The following is a 21,341-nucleotide window of genomic DNA, read 5'->3' on the forward strand; positions in this document are numbered from 1 at the left end:
AAACTCGACAGCATAGCTTTAAGGTGAGTGGGCTGAAAGTGACAAAGGACCTGAGGCACATTTCCCACAAAGAAGGTTGTGCGTGTTTGGAATGATCTACCAGAGGAAGTGGAGGAGGCTATTACACTCAGAAAATTGCAAAGGTAATCGGGTGAGTTTCTGGATAGGATGCGTTTAGAGGGATTGGGGTCAAATGCTGGGGAACGGGACTTGTTTAATTTTGGCAATGTGGTGAGCATGGACGAGGTCCACCGAAGTATCTTTTTCCACGGTGTACCCCAATAATGTCATGTTGCTTCCACCGGCTTTAAAGGATTACTTTTTAGCGGAGTTTGCCATCGCAGTCTGTGGCACAATCATTTAGTCTGTTCGACTGCTCACTGGAAAGGTAGTATTGTGAAACACTGCAAAAAAGGAACGACTTCCTTACTTTAGCTCCGACTGACCATACTCTGTGAAATTTTCCCAGATCCTCAGCTGAGGATTTTTGCTGCTGGAAGTTACCTCAGAAATCCTGTTAAATCGAAATGTGTTGAGCGAATCGCAAAACAGAAAGCATTTAACATGGAACACAAACAAAACTGGCATACCTCATGCATTTTCAGACGCAGAGATGCATGAATGCTAAATGTGATACAGTCCGAGGGCATGAGTCATAAAGTAATCTCACAACTAACAAGAGGGCATTTCCAAACGACTCTTTCAAACATACTGCAGCCTTAGCGCACCACCACTTTCCAGACAATGCTGAAACGAGAGAAAGAAAGAACATAATAAGAATTGACCGTAAAAATGAATTTCACCAATCACAGTCTCGATTAGATTACCTTTCCCTTCCGATGTTTCCAGGACGGAAATGAAGGAAATGGGAGAAATTCAATAAGGTATGACATCGAAATTCACTGGAACGATTTTCCCATTAGCTAGAAACCCAAATAACAACGAGTAGAGTCACCGTAGGACTTCGTTTCACAACAACGATGAAATAACAGTCTCCATTCGGTTCCAGTAAAAGCTCAACTTGCCTGGGACTGCAGAACTGTTTGCGATTTTCCGCGTGGGAGGCGAACACGATCATGACAGTGGAGACATTTTCAAATATTTGGCAATATCTCACACCAAAGTTAATTCCCTGGGAAGCAAACCCATTATACTTTTGTTTTCAACATCAATATACAGTGGGCACCGAAACAGCATTTTAACAAGCTGCAGCGTTGGAGTTGATCAGCAGAAATGGCAGCGGTGGGATTCGAACCCACGCCCCTTTCGAGACTGGAACCTGGATCCAGCGCCTTAGACCGCTCGGCTACGCTACCAGCCGGCCGCGCCACCTCATTTACTTGTATCTTCAATTGTGCTCCTGCATAACAACAGATGCAAAGTCACATGAAAAGGGTTCCATGATTCCTCTCGGACTCGCACAGCTGCTGGGATGTGCCCGGCTACAATGTCAATTTCGCAGCAGATATTGATAGCCCATCAATCCAGACAAAAATCAATGGTAAGCTGAGTCTATCTTCTCAGACTCTTTTCAGCTACAAATGTATCTGTCAGTGCGTGAGAATATGGGTTCGCTTATGATTTGTTCAAATAACCATGAGCTGCTTGACATTACTGGAATTTCCATTCTTGCTTTGCTAAATGATTTCACCCATTGCTCGAAACAGGACGACTTTCACGTTTACACGGAACACGAAACACACCGAACTACAGGGAAAATGCACATACCTGAGCAGGCCGTGTTCCACATCATACCTTGCAGCATAGTTTCTGTCACTGTATCTGTTTTTTTTTCAGAATAAGAGTCCCAAAGAATGTTCTCCACCCTAAAACCGGAGGTAGCATTACAATCCGAGAACGACAGATCACATTGTGAGAATGCTCTGACCTCGGAGCCAGTTCGAGATGCCACTTTCCGTGCCTTTTACCTGAACCGTGCAATTTGTTGCTGAGATGTTCACTCCTGGACATGAGCCACATGGATACCAACTGAGTTGGAAACCTGGGTGGGAATCGAGGAGAAGCGACTCAATAAATTTTGCTAAATTCCGTGGTGCTTTTTAGAAATGCAGTTTCTGTTCACCTCAATCTAAAAGCCAGTTTCTGAACATAGCAACAGAAGTCAAAAGGTAATTACCTCACCCCACCCCCACTCCAGAAGAGGTGCTAACTGCCCTTGAGTGCTTTTTGTTCTCGATGTGAAGAGCTTTCACGCCTGAGTCACCTTCACGTCTCTGGCTGCTGAGTGAATCACAAAGAAGGAATTTCACCAGAGCTGCAACTGCCTCACTTCTCCACACGCCCTCCCCGTTTACATTTTCCTGCTCGTCAGTGATTAAAAGAAAACCAAATGGATGCGATATCATTCTGTAGCCTCTCTGTCGATTCCTCCGTTTCAGTTCCAACATGACTTAAATCTAGGGGCGGACCTTAATACTAGCGACGCAAGTCGAAAGGTTCCTGAGAGTGCAATTTCTTTCATTGCTGTTGCTGATTGAATGAGCCACTAACGTGCGAATTGCTCCAAAACATGATTCAGGATATCTGGTGCCAATTCTCGCACGTTGAATAACGATTGACAGCTTCCAAATGAGGTCTTTCTGAGACGACCTTGGGGTACATTTGACAGACAGACAAGTTCAGGAATTCGTGGTGCGCTGTGACACCAGAGCATCTGCTTCTTTCCTGTCTTTGAACCGTGCCGCCTGCGCAAGGAAGGCAAATGCGGTACTGCTTTTCGTGGAAGGATCAGAAGGCGGTAACTGCACTCTCCAACAGAATGGCATATGATCAGAACCAGGTTGGAGAAAAATTTAACAACGCTTTGCACTGTAATTAAATGGAATTGCATTACATTTCACTACCAGAGCAGGTTTATTCAAGCAAATTCGAAGGCAGGTTTTCAGATGGGAAAGCATGCAAGAAAGCTCAGCTCTTGTCCATGTAAAAGGCTGCAGTTGAAGAACAAAGCAGTTTCTGCCTAGTTCCGGACTGGGGATCTTTCGCGTGTTAGGCGAACGTGATGACCACTACACGACAGAAACAAGCCACAGCCGGATGTGCTGCAGCTCCGTGGCGTCCAGCACTGAAAGTTGAATCCGTTCTACGTCTCCCCTTTCTGTTTCCAATAGCTCGTTGTTGTCCAGCGTAATCGACATCTTGGAAACGTAAAAAAAAAGACACGTTAAATTGATGACAAAATATAGACAAAGATGTCGTCGATGTTTGTACCGTAGGGCGAGGTGGAATAGGCTGGGACGACTTTCCCTGCAGCGTAACAGCTGCGACATGACCTTATGGAAGGGTGGTAAACTGTGTATTTACGTGCTTTACCCAAGTTGGTGTGAGTTGAAAACTCGACAGCATAGCTTTAAGGTGAGTGGGCTGAAAGTGACAAAGGACCTGAGGCACATTTCCCACAAAGAAGGTTGTGCGTGTTTGGAATGATCTACCAGAGGAAGTGGAGGAGGCTATTACACTCAGAAAATTGCAAAGGTAATCGGGTGAGTTTCTGGATAGGATGCGTTTAGAGGGATTGGGGTCAAATGCTGGGGAACGGGACTTGTTTAATTTTGGCAATGTCGTGAGCATGGACGAGGTCCACCGAAGTATCTTTTTCCACGGTGTACCCCAATAACGTCATGTTGCTTCCACCGGCTTTAAAGGATTACTTTTTAGCGGAGTTTGCCATCGCAGTCTGTGGCACAATCATTTAGTCTGTTCGACTGCTCACGGGAAAGGTAGTATTGTGAAACACTGCAAAAAAGGAACGACTTCCTTACTTTAGCTCCGACTGACCATACTCTGTGAAATTTTCCCAGATCCTCAGCTGAGGATTTTTGCTGCTGGAAGTTACCTCAGAAATCCTGTTAAATCGAAATGTGTTGAGCGAATCGCAAAACAGAAAGCATTTAACATGGAACACAAACAAAACTGGCATACCTCATGCATTTTCAGACGCAGAGATGCATGAATGCTAAATGTGATACAGTCCGAGGGCATGAGTCATAAAGTAATCTCACAACTAACAAGAGGGCATTTCCAAACGACTCTTTCAAACATACTGCAGCCTTAGCGCACCACCACTTTCCAGACAATGCTGAAACGAGAGAAAGAAAGAACATAATAAGAATTGGCCGTAAAAATGAATTTCACCAATCACAGTCTCGATTAGATTACCTTTCCCTTCCGATGTTTCCAGGACGGAAATGAAGGAAATGGGAGAAATTCAATAAGGTATGACATCGAAATTCACTGGAACGATTTTCCCATTAGCTAGAAACCCAAATAACAACGAGTAGAGTCACCGTAGGACTTCGTTTCACAACAACGATGAAATAACAGTCTCCATTCGGTTCCAGTAAAAGCTCAACTTGCCTGGGACTGCAGAACTGTTTGCGATTTTCCGCGTGGGAGGCGAACACGATCATGACAGTGGAGACATTTTCAAATATTTGGCAATATCTCACACCAAAGTTAATTCCCTGGGAAGCAAAACCATTATACTTTTGTTTTCAACATCAATATACAGTGGGCACCGAAACAGCATTTTAACAAGCTGCAGCGTTGGAGTTGATCAGCAGAAATGGCAGCGGTGGGATTCGAACCCACGCCCCTTTCGAGACTGGAACCTGGATCCAGCGCCTTAGACCGCTCGGCCACACTACCAGCCGGCCGCGCCACCTCATTTACTTGTATCTTCAATTGTGCTCCTGCATAACAACAGATGCAAAGTCACATGAAAAGGGTTCCATGATTCCTCTCGGACTCGCACAGCTGCTGGGATGTGCCCGGCTACAATGTCAATTTCGCAGCAGATATTGATAGCCCATCAATCCAGACAAAAATCAATGGTAAGCTGAGTCTATCTTCTCAGACTCTTTTCAGCTACAAATGTATCTGTCAGTGCGTGAGAATATGGGTTCGCTTATGATTTGTTCAAATAACCATGAGCTGCTTCACATTACTGGAATTTCCATTCTTGCTTTGCTAAATGATTTCACCCATTGCTCGAAACAGGACGACTTTCACGTTTACACGGAACACGAAACACACCGGACTACAGGGAAAATGCACATACCTGAGCAGGCCGTGTTCCACATCATACCTTGCAGCATAGTTTCTGTCACTGTATCTGTTTTTTTTTTTCAGAAAAGAGTCCCAAAGAATGTTCTCCACCCTAAAACCGGAGGTAGCATTACAATCCGAGAACGACAGATCACATTGTGAGAATGCTCTGACCTCGGAGCCAGTTCGAGATGCCACTTTCCGTGCCTTTTACCTTAACCGTGCAATTTGTTGCTGAGATGTTCACTCCTGGACATGAGCCACATGGATACCAACTGAGTTGGAAACCTGGGTGGGAATCGAGGAGAAGCGACTCAATAAATTTTGCTAAATTCCGTGGTGCTTTTTCGAAATGCAGTTTCTGTTCACCTCAATCTAAAAGCCAGTTTCTGAACATAGCAACAGAAGTCAAAAGGTAATTACCTCACCCCACCCCCACTCCAGAAGAGGTGCTAACTGCCCTTGAGTGCTTTTTGTTCTCGATGTGAAGAGCTTTCACGCCTGAGTCACCTTCACGTCTCTGGCTGCTGAGTGAATCACAAAGAAGGAATTTCACCAGAGCTGCAACTGCCTCACTTCTCCACACGCCCTCCCCGTTTACATTTTCCTGCTCGTCAGTGATTAAAAGAAAACCAAATGGATGCGATATCATTCTGTAGCCTCTCTGTCGATTCATCGGTTTCAGTTCCAACATGACTGAAATCTAGGGGCGGACCTTAATACTAGCGACGCAAGTCGAAAGGTTCCTGAGAGTGCAATTTCTTTCATTGCTGTTGCTGATTGAATGAGCCACTAACGTGCGAATTGCTCCAAAACATGATTCAGGATATCTGGTGCCAATTCTCGCACGTTGAATAACGATTGACAGCTTCCAAATGAGGTCTTTCTGAGACGACCTTGGGGTACATTTGACAGACAGACAAGTTCAGGAATTCGTGGTGTGCTGTGACACCAGAGCATCTGCTTCTTTCCTGTCTTTGAACCGTGCCGCCTGCGCAAGGAAGGCAAATGCGGTACTGCTTTTCGTGGAAGGATCAGAAGGCGGTAACTGCACTCTCCAACAGAATGGCATATGATCAGAACCAGGTTGGAGAAAAATTTAACAACGCTTTGCACTGTAATTAAATGGAATTGCATTACATTTCACTACCAGAGCAGGTTTATTCAAGCAAATTCGAAGGCAGGTTTTCAGATGGGAAAGCATGCAAGAAAGCTCAGCTCTTGTCCATGTAAAAGGCTGCAGTTGAAGAACAAAGCAGTTTCTGCCCAGTTCCGGACTGGGGATCTTTCGCGTGTTAGGCGAACGTGATGACCACTACACGACAGAAACAAGCCACAGCCGGATGTGCTGCAGCTCCGTGGCGTCCAGCACTGAAAGTTGAATCCGTTCTACGTCTCCCCTTTCTGTTTCCAATAGCTCGTTGTTGTCCAGCGTAATCGACATCTTGGAAACGTAAAAAAAAAGACACGTTAAATTGATGACAAAATATAGACAAAGATGTCGTCGATGTTTGTACCGTAGGGCGAGGTGGAATAGGCTGGGACGACTTTCCCTGCAGCGTAACAGCTGCGACATGACCTTATGGAAGGGTGGTAAACTGAGTATTTACGTGCTTTACCCAAGTTGGTGTGAGTTGAAAACTCGACAGCATAGCTTTAAGGTGAGTGGGCTGAAAGTGACAAAGGACCTGAGGCACATTTCCCACAAAGAATGTTGTGCGTGTTTGGAATGATCTTCCAGAGGAAGTGGAGGAGGCTATTACACTCAGAAAATTGCAAAGGTAATCGGGTGAGTTTCTGGATAGGATGCGTTTAGAGGGATTGGGGTCAAATGCTGGGGAACGGGACTTGTTTAATTTTGGCAATGTGGTGAGCATGGACGAGGTCCACCGAAGTATCTTTTTCCACGGTGTACCCCAATAACGTCATGTTGCTTCCACCGGCTTTAAAGGATTACTTTTTAGCGGAGTTTGCCATCGCAGTCTGTGGCACAATCATTTAGTCTGTTCGACTGCTCACGGGAAAGGTAGTATTGTGAAACACTGCAAAAAAGGAACGACTTCCTTACTTTAGCTCCGACTGACCATACTCTGTGAAATTTTCCCAGATCCTCAGCTGAGGATTTTTGCTGCTGGAAGTTACCTCAGAAATCCTGTTAAATCGAAATGTGTTGAGCGAATCGCAAAACAGAAAGCATTTAACATGGAACACAAACAAAACTGGCATACCTCATGCATTTTCAGACGCAGAGATGCATGAATGCTAAATGTGATACAGTCCGAGGGCATGAGTCATAAAGTAATCTCACAACTAACAAGAGGGCATTTCCAAACGACTCTTTCAAACATACTGCAGCCTTAGCGCACCACCACTTTCCAGACAATGCTGAAACGAGAGAAAGAAAGAACATAATAAGAATTGACCGTAAAAATGAATTTCACCAATCACAGTCTCGATTAGATTACCTTTCCCTTCCGATGTTTCCAGGACGGAAATGAAGGAAATGGGAGAAATTCAATAAGGTATGACATCGAAATTCACTGGAACGATTTTCCCATTAGCTAGAAACCCAAATAACAACGAGTAGAGTCACCGTAGGACTTCGTTTCACAACAACGATGAAATAACAGTCTCCATTCGGTTCCAGTAAAAGCTCAACTTGCGTGGGACTGCAGAATTGTTTGCGATTTTCCGCGCGGGAGGCGAACACGATCATGACAGTGGAGACATTTTCAAATATTTGGCAATATCTCACACCAAAGTTAATTCCCTGGGAAGCAAACCCATTATACTTTTGTTTTCAACATCAATATACAGTGGGCACCGAAACAGCATTTTAACAAGCTGCAGCGTTGGAGTTGATCAGCAGAAATGGCAGTGGTGGGATTCGAACCCACGCCCCTTTCGAGACTGGAACCTGGATCCAGCGCCTTAGACCGCTCGGCCACACTACCAGCCGGCCGCGCCACCTCATTTACTTGTATCTCCAATTGTGCTCCTGCATAACAACAGATGCAAAGTCACATGAAAAGGGTTCCATGATTCCTCTCGGACTCGCACAGCTGCTGGGATGTGCCCGGCTACAATGTCAATTTCGCAGCAGATATTGATAGCCCATCAATCCAGACAAAAATCAATGGTAAGCTGAGTCTATCTTCTCAGACTCTTTTCAGCTACAAATGTATCTGTCAGTGCGTGAGAATATGGGTTCGCTTATGATTTGTTCAAATAACCATGAGCTGCTTGACATTACTGGAATTTCCATTCTTGCTTTGCTAAATGATTTCACCCATTGCTCGAAACAGGACGACTTTCACGTTTACACGGAACACGAAACACACCGGACTACAGGGAAAATGCACATACCTGAGCAGGCCGTGTTCCACATCATACCTTGCAGCATAGTTTCTGTCACTGTATCTGTTTTTTTTTTCAGAATAAGAGTCCCAAAGAATGTTCTCCACCCTAAAACCGGAGGTAGCATTACAATCCGAGAACGACAGATCACATTGTGAGAATGCTCTGACCTCGGAGCCAGTTCGAGATGCCACTTTCCGTGCCTTTTACCTTAACCGTGCAATTTGTTGCTGAGATGTTCACTCCTGGACATGAGCCACATGGATACCAACTGAGTTGGAAACCTGGGTGGGAATCGAGGAGAAGCGACTCAATAAATTTTGCTAAATTCCGTGGTGCTTTTTAGAAATGCAGTTTCTGTTCACCTCAATCTAAAAGCCAGTTTCTGAACATAGCAACAGAAGTCAAAAGGTAATTACCTCACCCCACCCCCACTCCAGAAGAGGTGCTAACTGCCCTTGAGTGCTTTTTGTTCTCGATGTGAAGAGCTTTCACGCCTGAGTCACCTTCACGTCTCTGGCTGCTGAGTGAATCACAAAGAAGGAATTTCACCAGAGCTGCAACTGCCTCACTTCTCCACACGCCCTCCCCGTTTACATTTTCCTGCTCGTCAGTGATTAAAAGAAAACCAAATGGATGCGATATCATTCTGTAGCCTCTCTGTCGATTCCTCCGTTTCAGTTCCAACATGACTTAAATCTAGGGGCGGAACTTAATACTAGCGACGCAAGTCGAAAGGTTCCTGAGAGTGCAATTTCTTTCATTGCTTTTGCTGATTGAATGAGCCACTAACGTGCGAATTGCTCCAAAACATGATTCAGGATATCTGGTGCCAATTCTCGCACGTTGAATAACGATTGACAGCTTCCAAATGAGGTCTTTCTGAGACGACCTTGGGGTACATTTGACACACAGACAAGTTCAGGAATTCGTGGTGCACTGTGACACCAGAGCATCTGCTTCTTTCCTGTCTTTGAACCGTGCCGCCTGCGCAAGGAAGGCAAATGCGGTACTGCTTTTCGTGGAAGGATCAGAAGGCGGTAACTGCACTCTCCAACAGATTGGCATATGATCAGAACCAGGTTGGAGAAAAATTTAACAACGCTTTGCACTGTAATTAAATGGAATTGCATTACATTTCACTACCAGAGCAGGTTTATTCAAGCAAATTCGAATGCAGGTTTGCAGATGGGAAAGCATGCAAGAAAGCTCAGCTCTTGTCCATGTAAAAGGCTGCAGTTGAAGAACAAAGCAGTTTCTGCCCAGTTCCGGACTGGGGATCTTTCGCGTGTTAGGCGAACGTGATGACCACTACACGACAGAAACAAGCCACAGCCGGATGTGCTGCAGCTCCGTGGCGTCCAGTACTGAAAGTTGAATCCGTTCTACGTCTCCCCTTTCTGTTTCCAATAGCTCGTTGTTGTCCAGCGTAATCGACATCTTGGAAACGTAAAAAAAAAGACACGTTAAATTGATGACAAAATATAGACAAAGATGTCGTCGATGTTTGTACCGTAGGGCGAGGTGGAATAGGCTGGGACGACTTTCCCTGCAGCGTAACAGCTGCGACATGACCTTATGGTAAACTGAGTATTTACGTGCTTTCCCCAAGTTGGTGTGAGTTGAAAACTCGACAGCATAGCTTTAAGGTGAGTGGGCTGAAAGTGACAAAGGACCTGAGGCACATTTCCCACAAAGAAGGTTGTGCGTGTTTGGAATGATCTACCAGAGGAAGTGGAGGAGGCTATTACACTCAGAAAATTGCAAAGGTAATCGGGTGAGTTTCTGGATAGGATGCGTTTAGAGGGATTGGGGTCAAATGCTGGGGAACGGGACTTGTTTAATTTTGGCAATGTGGTGAGCATGGACGAGGTCCACCGAAGTATCTTTTTCCACGGTGTACCCCAATAACGTCATGTTGCTTCCACCGGCTTTAAAGGATTACTTTTTAGCGGAGTTTGCCATCGCAGTCTGTGGCACAATCATTTAGTCTGTTCGACTGCTCACGGGAAAGGTAGTATTGTGAAACACTGCAAAAAAGGAACGACTTCCTTACTTTAGCTCCGACTGACCATACTCTGTGAAATTTTCCCAGATCCTCAGCTGAGGATTTTTGCTGCTGGAAGTTACCTCAGAAATCCTGTTAAATCGAAATGTGTTGAGCGAATCGCAAAACAGAAAGCATTTAACATGGAACACAAACAAAACTGGCATACCTCATGCATTTTCAGACGCAGAGATGCATGAATGCTTTTATGTGATACAGTCCGAGGGCATGAGTCATAAAGTAATCTCACAACTAACAAGAGGGCATTTCCAAACGACTCTTTCAAACATACTGCAGCCTTAGCGCACCACCACTTTCCAGACAATGCTGAAACGAGAGAAAGAAAGAACATAATAAGAATTGACCGTAAAAATGAATTTCACCAATCACAGTCTCGATTAGATTACCTTTCCCTTCCGATGTTTCCAGGACGGAAATGAAGGAAATGGGAGAAATTCAATAAGGTATGACATCGAAATTCACTGGAACGATTTTCCCATTAGCTAGAAACCCAAATAACAACGAGTAGAGTCACCGTAGGACTTCGTTTCACAACAACGATGAAATAACAGTCTCCATTCGGTTCCAGTAAAAGCTCAACTTGCCTGGGACTGCAGAACTGTTTGCGATTTTCCGCGTGGGAGGCGAACACGATCATGACAGTGGAGACATTTTCAAATATTTGGCAATATCTCACACCAAAGTTAATTCCCTGGGAAGCAAACCCATTATACTTTTGTTTTCAACATCAATATACAGTGGGCACCGAAACAGCATTTTAACAAGCTGCAGCGTTGGAGTTGATCAGCAGAAATGGCAGCGGTGGGATTCGAACCCACGCCCCTTTCGAGACTGGAACCTGGATCCAGCGCCTTAGACCGCTCGGCTACACTACCAGCCGGCCGCGCCACCTCATTTACTTGTATCTTCAATTGTGCTCCTGCATAACAACAGATGCAAAGTCACATGAAAAGGGTTCCATGATTCCTCTCGGACTCGCACAGCTGCTGGGATGTGCCCGGCTACAATGTCAATTTCGCAGCAGATATTGATAGCCCATCAATCCAGACAAAAATCAATGGTAAGCTGAGTCTATCTTCTCAGACTCTTTTCAGCTACAAATGTATCTGTCAGTGCGTGAGAATATGGGTTCGCTTATGATTTGTTCAAATAACCATGAGCTGCTTGACATTACTGGAATTTCCATTCTTGCTTTGCTAAATGATTTCACCCATTGCTCGAAACAGGACGACTTTCACGTTTACACGGAACACGAAACACACCGGACTACAGGGAAAATGCACATACCTGAGCAGGCCGTGTTCCACATCATACCTTGCAGCATAGTTTCTGTCACTGTATCTGTTTTTTTTTCAGAATAAGAGTCCCAAAGAATGTTCTCCACCATAAAACCGGAGGTAGCATTACAATCCGAGAACGACAGATCACATTGTGAGAATGCTCTGACCTCGGAGCCAGTTCGAGATGCCACTTTCCGTGCCTTTTACCTGAACCGTGCAATTTGTTGCTGAGATGTTCACTCCTGGACATGAGCCACATGGATACCAACTGAGTTGGAAACCTGGGTGGGAATCGAGGAGAAGCGACTCAATAAATTTTGCTAAATTCCGTGGTGCTTTTTAGAAATGCAGTTTCTGTTCACCTCAATCTAAAAGCCAGTTTCTGAACATAGCAACAGAAGTCAAAAGGTAATTACCTCACCCCACCCCCACTCCAGAAGAGGTGCTAACTGCCCTTGAGTGCTTTTTGTTCTCGATGTGAAGAGCTTTCACGCCTGAGTCACCTTCACGTCTCTGGCTGCTGAGTGAATCACAAAGAAGGAATTTCACCAGAGCTGCAACTGCCTCACTTCTCCACACGCCCTCCCCGTTTACATTTTCCTGCTCGTCAGTGATTAAAAGAAAACCAAATGGATGCGATATCATTCTGTAGCCTCTCTGTCGATTCCTCCGTTTCAGTTCCAACATGACTTAAATCTAGGGGCGGACCTTAATACTAGCGACGCAAGTCGAAAGGTTCCTGAGAGTGCAATTTCTTTCATTGCTGTTGCTGATTGAATGAGCCACTAACGTGCGAATTGCTCCAAAACATGATTCAGGATATCTGGTGCCAATTCTCGCACGTTGAATAACGATTGACAGCTTCCAAATGAGGTCTTTCTGAGACGACCTTGGGGTACATTTGATAGACAGACAAGTTCAGGAATTCGTGGTGCGCTGTGACACCAGAGCATCTGCTTCTTTCCTGTCTTTGAACCGTGCCGCCTGCGCAAGGAAGGCAAATGCGGTACTGCTTTTCGTGGAAGGATCAGAAGGCGGTAACTGCACTCTCCAACAGAATGGCATATGATCAGAACCAGGTTGGAGAAAAATTTAACAACGCTTTGCACTGTAATTAAATGGAATTGCATTACATTTCACTACCAGAGCAGGTTTATTCAAGCAAATTCGAAGGCAGGTTTTCAGATGGGAAAGCATGCAAGAAAGCTCAGCTCTTGTCCATGTAAAAGGCTGCAGTTGAAGAACAAAGCAGTTTCTGCCCAGTTCCGGACTGGGGATCTTTCGCGTGTTAGGCGAACGTGATGACCACTACACGACAGAAACAAGCCACAGCCGGATGTGCTGCAGCTCCGTGGCGTCCAGCACTGAAAGTTGAATCCGTTCTACGTCTCCCCTTTCTGTTTCCAATAGCTCGTTGTTGTCCAGCGTAATCGACATCTTGGAAACGTAAAAAAAAAGACACGTTAAATTGATGACAAAATATAGACAAAGATGTCGTCGATGTTTGTACCGTAGGGCGAGGTGGAATAGGCTGGGACGACTTTCCCTGCAGCGTAACAGCTGCGACATGACCTTATGGAAGGGTGGTAAACTGTGTATTTACGTGCTTTACCCAAGTTGGTGTGAGTTGAAAACTCGACAGCATAGCTTTAAGGTGAGTGGGCTGAAAGTGACAAAGGACCTGAGGCACATTTCCCACAAAGAAGGTTGTGCGTGTTTGGAATGATCTACCAGAGGAAGTGGAGGAGGCTATTACACTCAGAAAATTGCAAAGGTAATCGGGTGAGTTTCTGGATAGGATGCGTTTAGAGGGATTGGGGTCAAATGCTGGGGAACGGGACTTGTTTAATTTTGGCAATGTCGTGAGCATGGACGAGGTCCACCGAAGTATCTTTTTCCACGGTGTACCCCAATAACGTCATGTTGCTTCCACCGGCTTTAAAGGATTACTTTTTAGCGGAGTTTGCCATCGCAGTCTGTGGCACAATCATTTAGTCTGTTCGACTGCTCACGGGAAAGGTAGTATTGTGAAACACTGCAAAAAAGGAACGACTTCCTTACTTTAGCTCCGACTGACCATACTCTGTGAAATTTTCCCAGATCCTCAGCTGAGGATTTTTGCTGCTGGAAGTTACCTCAGAAATCCTGTTAAATCGAAATGTGTTGAGCGAATCGCAAAACAGAAAGCATTTAACATGGAACACAAACAAAACTGGCATACCTCATGCATTTTCAGACGCAGAGATGCATGAATGCTAAATGTGATACAGTCCGAGGGCATGAGTCATAAAGTAATCTCACAACTAACAAGAGGGCATTTCCAAACGACTCTTTCAAACATACTGCAGCCTTAGCGCACCACCACTTTCCAGACAATGCTGAAACGAGAGAAAGAAAGAACATAATAAGAATTGACCGTAAAAATGAATTTCACCAATCACAGTCTCGATTAGATTACCTTTCCCTTCCGATGTTTCCAGGACGGAAATGAAGGAAATGGGAGAAATTCAATAAGGTATGACATCGAAATTCACTGGAACGATTTTCCCATTAGCTAGAAACCCAAATAACAACGAGTAGAGTCACCGTAGGACTTCGTTTCACAACAACGATGAAATAACAGTCTCCATTCGGTTCCAGTAAAAGCTCAACTTGCCTGGGACTGCAGAACTGTTTGCGATTTTCCGCGTGGGAGGCGAACACGATCATGACAGTGGAGACATTTTCAAATATTTGGCAATATCTCACACCAAAGTTAATTCCCTGGGAAGCAAACCCATTATACTTTTGTTTTCAACATCAATATACAGTGGGCACCGAAACAGCATTTTAACAAGCTGCAGCGTTGGAGTTGATCAGCAGAAATGGCAGCGGTGGGATTCGAACCCACGCCCCTTTCGAGACTGGAACCTGGATCCAGCGCCTTAGACCGCTCGGCTACACTACCAGCCGGCCGCGCCACCTCATTTACTTGTATCTTCAATTGTGCTCCTGCATAACAACAGATGCAAAGTCACATGAAAAGGGTTCCATGATTCCTCTCGGACTCGCACAGCTGCTGGGATGTGCCCGGCTACAATGTCAATTTCGCAGCAGATATTGATAGCCCATCAATCCAGACAAAAATCAATGGTAAGCTGAGTCTATCTTCTCAGACTCTTTTCAGCTACAAATGTATCTGTCAGTGCGTGAGAATATGGGTTCGCTTATGATTTGTTCAAATAACCATGAGCTGCTTGACATTACTGGAATTTCCATTCTTGCTTTGCTAAATGATTTCACCCATTGCTCGAAACAGGACGACTTTCACGTTTACACGGAACACGAAACACACCGGACTACAGGGAAAATGCACATACCTGAGCAGGCCGTGTTCCACATCATACCTTGCAGCATAGTTTCTGTCACTGTATCTGTTTTTTTTTCAGAATAAGAGTCCCAAAGAATGTTCTCCACCATAAAACCGGAGGTAGCATTACAATCCGAGAACGACAGATCACATTGTGAGAATGCTCTGACCTCGGAGCCAGTTCGAGATGCCACTTTCCGTGCCTTTTACCTGAACCGTGCAATTTGTTGCTGAGATGTTCACTCCTGGACATGAGCCACATGGATACCAACTGAGTTGGAAACCTGGGTGGGAATCGAGGAGAAGCGACTCAATAAATTTTGCTAAATTCCGTGGTGCTTTTTAGAAATGCAGTTTCTGTTCACCTCAATCTAAAAGCCAGTTTCTGAACATAGCAACAGAAGTCAAAAGGTAATTACCTCACCCCACCCCCACTCCAGAAGAGGTGCTAACTGCCCTTGAGTGCTTTTTGTTCTCGATGTGAAGAGCTTTCACGCCTGAGTCACCTTCACGTCTCTGGCTGCTGAGTGAATCACAAAGAAGGAATTTCACCAGAGCTGCAACTGCCTCACTTCTCCACACGCCCTCCCCGTTTACATTTTCCTGCTCGTCAGTGATTAAAAGAAAACCAAATGGATGCGATATCATTCTGTAGCCTCTCTGTCGATTCCTCCGTTTCAGTTCCAACATGACTTAAATCTAGGGGCGGACCTTAATACTAGCGACGCAAGTCGAAAGGTTCCTGAGAGTGCAATTTCTTTCATTGCTGTTGCTGATTGAATGAGCCACTAACGTGCGAATTGCTCCAAAACATGATTCAGGATATCTGGTGCCAATTCTCGCACGTTGAATAACGATTGACAGCTTCCAAATGAGGTCTTTCTGAGACGACCTTGGGGTACATTTGATAGACAGACAAGTTCAGGAATTCGTGGTGCGCTGTGACACCAGAGCATCTGCTTCTTTCCTGTCTTTGAACCGTGCCGCCTGCGCAAGGAAGGCAAATGCGGTACTGCTTTTCGTGGAAGGATCAGAAGGCGGTAACTGCACTCTCCAACAGAATGGCATATGATCAGAACCAGGTTGGAGAAAAATTTAACAACGCTTTGCACTGTAATTAAATGGAATTGCATTACATTTCACTACCAGAGCAGGTTTATTCAAGCAAATTCGAAGGCAGGTTTTCAGATGGGAAAGCATGCAAGAAAGCTCAGCTCTTGTCCATGTAAAAGGCTGCAGTTGAAGAACAAAGCAGTTTCTGCCCAGTTCCGGACTGGGGATCTTTCGCGTGTTAGGCGAACGTGATGACCACTACACGACAGAAACAAGCCACAGCCGGATGTGCTGCAGCTCCGTGGCGTCCAGCACTGAAAGTTGAATCCGTTCTACGTCTCCCCTTTCTGTTTCCAATAGCTCGTTGTTGTCCAGCGTAATCGACATCTTGGAAACGTAAAAAAAAAGACACGTTAAATTGATGACAAAATATAGACAAAGATGTCGTCGATGTTTGTACCGTAGGGCGAGGTGGAATAGGCTGGGACGACTTTCCCTGCAGCGTAACAGCTGCGACATGACCTTATGGAAGGGTGGTAAACTGTGTATTTACGTGCTTTACCCAAGTTGGTGTGAGTTGAAAACTCGACAGCATAGCTTTAAGGTGAGTGGGCTGAAAGTGACAAAGGACCTGAGGCACATTTCCCACAAAGAAGGTTGTGCGTGTTTGGAATGATCTACCAGAGGAAGTGGAGGAGGCTATTACACTCAGAAAATTGCAAAGGTAATCGGGTGAGTTTCTGGATAGGATGCGTTTAGAGGGATTGGGGTCAAATGCTGGGGAACGGGACTTGTTTAATTTTGGCAATGTCGTGAGCATGGACGAGGTCCACCGAAGTATCTTTTTCCACGGTGTACCCCAATAACGTCATGTTGCTTCCACCGGCTTTAAAGGATTACTTTTTAGCGGAGTTTGCCATCGCAGTCTGTGGCACAATCATTTAGTCTGTTCGACTGCTCACGGGAAAGGTAGTATTGTGAAACACTGCAAAAAAGGAACGACTTCCTTACTTTAGCTCCGACTGACCATACTCTGTGAAATTTTCCCAGATCCTCAGCTGAGGATTTTTGCTGCTGGAAGTTACCTCAGAAATCCTGTTAAATCGAAATGTGTTGAGCGAATCGCAAAACAGAAAGCATTTAACATGGAACACAAACAAAACTGGCATACCTCATGCATTTTCAGACGCAGAGATGCATGAATGCTAAATGTGATACAGTCCGAGGGCATGAGTCATAAAGTAATCTCACAACTAACAAGAGGGCATTTCCAAACGACTCTTTCAAACATACTGCAGCCTTAGCGCACCACCACTTTCCAGACAATGCTGAAACGAGAGAAAGAAAGAACATAATAAGAATTGGCCGTAAAAATGAATTTCACCAATCACAGTCTCGATTAGATTACCTTTCCCTTCCGATGTTTCCAGGACGGAAATGAAGGAAATGGGAGAAATTCAATAAGGTATGACATCGAAATTCACTGGAACGATTTTCCCATTAGCTAGAAACCCAAATAACAACGAGTAGAGTCACCGTAGGACTTCGTTTCACAACAACGATGAAATAACAGTCTCCATTCGGTTCCAGTAAAAGCTCAACTTGCCTGGGACTGCAGAACTGTTTGCGATTTTCCGCGTGGGAGGCGAACACGATCATGACAGTGGAGACATTTTCAAATATTTGGCAATATCTCACACCAAAGTTAATTCCCTGGGAAGCAAACCCATTATACTTTTGTTTTCAACATCAATATACAGTGGGCACCGAAACAGCATTTTAACAAGCTGCAGCGTTGGAGTTGATCAGCAGAAATGGCAGCGGTGGGATTCGAACCCACGCCCCTTTCGAGACTGGAACCTGGATCCAGCGCCTTAGACCGCTCGGCCACACTACCAGCCGGCCGCGCCACCTCATTTACTTGTATCTTCAATTGTGCTCCTGCATAACAACAGATGCAAAGTCACATGAAAAGGGTTCCATGATTCCTCTCGGACTCGCACAGCTGCTGGGATGTGCCCGGCTACAATGTCAATTTCGCAGCAGATATTGATAGCCCATCAATCCAGACAAAAATCAATGGTAAGCTGAGTCTATCTTCTCAGACTCTTTTCAGCTACAAATGTATCTGTCAGTGCGTGAGAATATGGGTTCGCTTATGATTTGTTCAAATAACCATGAGCTGCTTGACATTACTGGAATTTCCATTCTTGCTTTGCTAAATGATTTCACCCATTGCTCGAAACAGGACGACTTTCACGTTTACACGGAACACGAAACACACCGGACTACAGGGAAAATGCACATACCTGAGCAGGCCGTGTTCCACATCATACCTTGCAGCATAGTTTCTGTCACTGTATCTGTTTTTTTTTTCAGAAAAGAGTCCCAAAGAATGTTCTCCACCCTAAAACCGGAGGTAGCATTACAATCCGAGAACGACAGATCACATTGTGAGAATGCTCTGACCTCGGAGCCAGTTCGAGATGCCACTTTCCGTGCCTTTTACCTTAACCGTGCAATTTGTTGCTGAGATGTTCACTCCTGGACATGAGCCACATGGATACCAACTGAGTTGGAAACCTGGGTGGGAATCGAGGAGAAGCGACTCAATAAATTTTGCTAAATTCCGTGGTGCTTTTTCGAAATGCAGTTTCTGTTCACCTCAATCTAAAAGCCAGTTTCTGAACATAGCAACAGAAGTCAAAAGGTAATTACCTCACCCCACCCCCACTCCAGAAGAGGTGCTAACTGCCATTGAGTGCTTTTTGTTCTCGATGTGAAGAGCTTTCACGCCTGAGTCACCTTCACGTCTCTGGCTGCTGAGTGAATCACAAAGAAGGAATTTCACCAGAGCTGCAACTGCCTCACTTCTCCACACGCCCTCCCCGTTTACATTTTCCTGCTCGTCAGTGATTAAAAGAAAACCAAATGGATGCGATATCATTCTGTAGCCTCTCTGTCGATTCATCGGTTTCAGTTCCAACATGACTGAAATCTAGGGGCGGACCTTAATACTAGCGACGCAAGTCGAAAGGTTCCTGAGAGTGCAATTTCTTTCATTGCTGTTGCTGATTGAATGAGCCACTAACGTGCGAATTGCTCCAAAACATGATTCAGGATATCTGGTGCCAATTCTCGCACGTTGAATAACGATTGACAGCTTCCAAATGAGGTCTTTCTGAGACGACCTTGGGGTACATTTGACAGACAGACAAGTTCAGGAATTCGTGGTGTGCTGTGACACCAGAGCATCTGCTTCTTTCCTGTCTTTGAACCGTGCCGCCTGCGCAAGGAAGGCAAATGCGGTACTGCTTTTCGTGGAAGGATCAGAAGGCAGTAACTGCACTCTCCAACAGAATGGCATATGATCAGAACCAGGTTGGAGAAAAAATTAACAACGCTTTGCACTGTAATTAAATGGAATTGCATTACATTTCACTACCAGAGCAGGTTTATTCAAGCAAATTCGAAGGCAGGTTTTCAGATGGGAAAGCATGCAAGAAAGCTCAGCTCTTGTCCATGTAAAAGGCTGCAGTTGAAGAACAAAGCAGTTTCTGCCCAGTTCCGGACTGGGGATCTTTCGCGTGTTAGGCGAACGTGATGACCACTACACGACAGAAACAAGCCACAGCCGGATGTGCTGCAGCTCCGTGGCGTCCAGCACTGAAAGTTGAATCCGTTCTACGTCTCCCCTTTCTGTTTCCAATAGCTCGTTGTTGTCCAGCGTAATCGACATCTTGGAAACGTAAAAAAAAAGACACGTTAAATTGATGACAAAATATAGACAAAGATGTCGTCGATGTTTGTACCGTAGGGCGAGGTGGAATAGGCTGGGACGACTTTCCCTGCAGCGTAACAGCTGCGACATGACCTTATGGAAGGGTGGTAAACTGTGTATTTACGTGCTTTACCCAAGTTGGTGTGAGTTGAAAACTCGACAGCATAGCTTTAAGGTGAGTGGGCTGAAAGTGACAAAGGACCTGAGGCACATTTCCCACAAAGAAGGTTGTGCGTGTTTGGAATGATCTACCAGAGGAAGTGGAGGAGGCTATTACACTCAGAAAATTGCAAAGGTAATCGGGTGAGTTTCTGGATAGGATGCGTTTAGAGGGATTGGGGTCAAATGCTGGGGAACGGGACTTGTTTAATTTTGGCAATGTGGTGAGCATGGACGAGGTCCACCGAAGTATCTTTTTCCACGGTGTACCCCAATAACGTCATGTTGCTTCCACCGGCTTTAAAGGATTACTTTTTAGCGGAGTTTGCCATCGCAGTCTGTGGCACAATCATTTAGTCTGTTCGACTGCTCACGGGAAAGGTAGTATTGTGAAACACTGCAAAAAAGGAACGACTTCCTTACTTTAGCTCCGACTGACCATACTCTGTGAAATTTTCCCAGATCCTCAGCTGAGGATTTTTGCTGCTGGAAGTTACCTCAGAAATCCTGTTAAATCGAAATGTGTTGAGCGAATCGCAAAACAGAAAGCATTTAACATGGAACACAAACAAAACTGGCATACCTCATGCATTTTCAGACGCAGAGATGCATGAATGCTAAATGTGATACAGTCCGAGGGCATGAGTCATAAAGTAATCTCACAACTAACAAGAGGGCATTTCCAAACGACTCTTTCAAACATACTGCAGCCTTAGCGCACCACCACTTTCCAGACAATGCTGAAACGAGAGAAAGAAAGAACATAATAAGAATTGGCCGTAAAAATGAATTTCACCAATCACAGTCTCGATTAGATTACCTTTCCCTTCCGATGTTTCCAGGACGGAAATGAAGGAAATGGGAGAAATTCAATAAGGTATGACATCGAAATTCACTGGAACGATTTTCCCATTAGCTAGAAACCCAAATAACAACGAGTAGAGTCACCGTAGGACTTCGTTTCACAACAACGATGAAATAACAGTCTCCATTCGGTTCCAGTAAAAGCTCAACTTGCGTGGGACTGCAGAATTGTTTGCGATTTTCCGCGCGGGAGGCGAACACGATCATGACAGTGGAGACATTTTCAAATATTTGGCAATATCTCACACCAAAGTTAATTCCCTGGGAAGCAAACCCATTATACTTTTGTTTTCAACATCAATATACAGTGGGTACCGAAACAGCATTTTAACAAGCTGCAGCGTTGGAGTTGATCAGCAGAAA

General features: G+C 45.0%; 2 non-coding genes across 2 annotated transcripts; both read right to left on the reverse strand.

The window, feature by feature from the left end:
• Positions 1–1,234: 1,234 nt before the first annotated feature.
• Positions 1,235–1,316, reverse strand: trnal-cag (transfer RNA leucine (anticodon CAG)). Its single transcript has one exon. It is a non-coding gene; the product is annotated as a tRNA-Leu (tRNA).
• Positions 1,317–7,939: 6,623 nt separating this feature from the next.
• On the reverse strand, positions 7,940–8,021 carry trnal-cag (transfer RNA leucine (anticodon CAG)). Its single transcript has one exon. It is a non-coding gene; the product is annotated as a tRNA-Leu (tRNA).
• Positions 8,022–21,341: the final 13,320 nt, after the last annotated feature.

This window comes from Chiloscyllium plagiosum, unplaced genomic scaffold, assembly GCF_037043375.1.
Source record: "Chiloscyllium plagiosum isolate Xiang-an unplaced genomic scaffold, Cpla_swu_hap1 HiC_scaffold_51, whole genome shotgun sequence".
In the NCBI taxonomy this organism is placed as follows: Eukaryota; Metazoa; Chordata; class Chondrichthyes; order Orectolobiformes; family Hemiscylliidae; genus Chiloscyllium; species Chiloscyllium plagiosum.